Genomic DNA, 1,783 nt, shown 5'->3' on the forward strand with positions numbered 1-1,783 from the left:
AAAAATAGGAAATGCAGAGATGGCAAAGGCCAGTGACAGCTGTGGGAGAATCTCTTAGTTTCCATAGATACAGCTAGGAGCCAAGGAATGTGGTCCTACATGTGAAAAGGCAGGACCATTCCAATCTAAGGCAGCTTCCTCCCCTTGAACTCACTGCATAGAAGAAGCAGGTCACATAACACTTGACATATCCAATTGAATAAGTCCTAAACATCCCATCTATGAACACTGACTATCTAGACCCTGCCTTTGAACATGAAACATGATGAGCAGACAGGCTTCCAGAAATCTGATGGGAAGGCTCAGTTGAGTTATTGTTCAATTTACAACCTTACCTTCCCACAGAAAGACCCAGCATTCTGTGGCAAAAGCTGCTTCTCATAGCTGGCCTATCTCAGCTTTGAGGAGTGGCAGTAATCCCAGGTAACATAGTATGGAAGTACTATATGCTATCTAGAAACCTTAGGTTCTAATCTCAGCTCTGCCACTTACTATTCCTGTATCTTCACATAAGTACCTTCATCTCTGAGCCTCAGTTCCTTCATTTGTAAAATGTTTAATAGTGCCTTGCAGTACCTACTTTTCAGGGTTATTGTCAGGTTCCAATAAGTTCTTTGTCTATGTAGGAACATTTGTAAACCATTAAATGCTATGTATGGGGGTGTAGCCAAGATGGCAGAATAAAAGCAGTGAGTAACTTGAGCTCTCCCCCAAAACCCTCCAAATACCTATAAAAAAATGACTCTAAACAAATTCTAAAGCAGCAGAACCCACAAAAAGACAGAGCGAAACAAATTTACAGCCCAAGACAGCCTGAATGGTTGATCAGAAATGTATATCCCACCAGGTGGGGAGAGGAGCGCAATTTGGCATGGGTGCTCAGGCAAGGCAGACCTCAGCGAACCTGGAGCAGGCCCCAGAGGACTGAATTGCAGGCAGCTGTGGCAGTTTCCAGACTTCTCAACCCACGAACACCAAAGACAACTTAGAAGGTCAGTGGGAAAAGTCTGTGTCTGCAGTGAGAGAGATGTGCGGGGTCCCAGCCCCAGTCCCCAAGTGTGACCCTAAGGCGGCAACTGCCTCTGGAGCTTCCAGCCCATAGACTGAGGGGGAATCAAGTGGCTGATCAGAGGGGGATTGCAGGGATCTCTCTGCTGGTGCAGGATTCTCTTGCTTTGCCCATGCTTGGATCTGGGTCACAGTTCTGGGTGGCGGTCCTAGGTCAAGGAGAAGTGCTGGCCTGGTGGAGCTTGTAGTGGTGGTGGAGAGGAAATCCTCTCCACCAAGAGTTCCAAGACAGAGAAGAGTACTTGTGGTCACTCATAGACCAGAGCACAGGCCAGGAGAGAAGTAAACACCTTGCCCTTGATCATAGCACCTTGGAAGAACCAAAAATTTACAGGTCCCTAGAAGTATCTCTGGAGACAGCTGCACAAAACCCCCAAACCTTGGGACAGTACATTCTCCACACTAGAAGCAGACCCCTACCTTAACAAAGAGTTTATAACTCAAGTAATTGACTGGGATCATGAGCAAGTAGCACAAAAAAGAGTTAGACCATAGAATCTTACTTTGGTGACAAAGAAGATCAAAACATACAACCAGAAGAAGGTAACAAAGTCAAAGCTCCTATATCCAAAGCCTCCAAGAAAAATATGAATTGATCCCAGGCCATGGAAGAGCTCAAAAAGGATTTTGAGAAGCAAGTAAGAGAAATAGAGGAAAAACTGAGAGTGTTGCAAGAAAATTATGAAAAACAAGTCAACAGCTTGCTAAAGGAGAC

This window comes from Vombatus ursinus, unplaced genomic scaffold (assembly GCF_900497805.2).
Source record: "Vombatus ursinus unplaced genomic scaffold, bare-nosed wombat genome assembly UNPS02014941.1, whole genome shotgun sequence".
NCBI classification, from domain to species: domain Eukaryota; kingdom Metazoa; phylum Chordata; class Mammalia; order Diprotodontia; family Vombatidae; genus Vombatus; species Vombatus ursinus.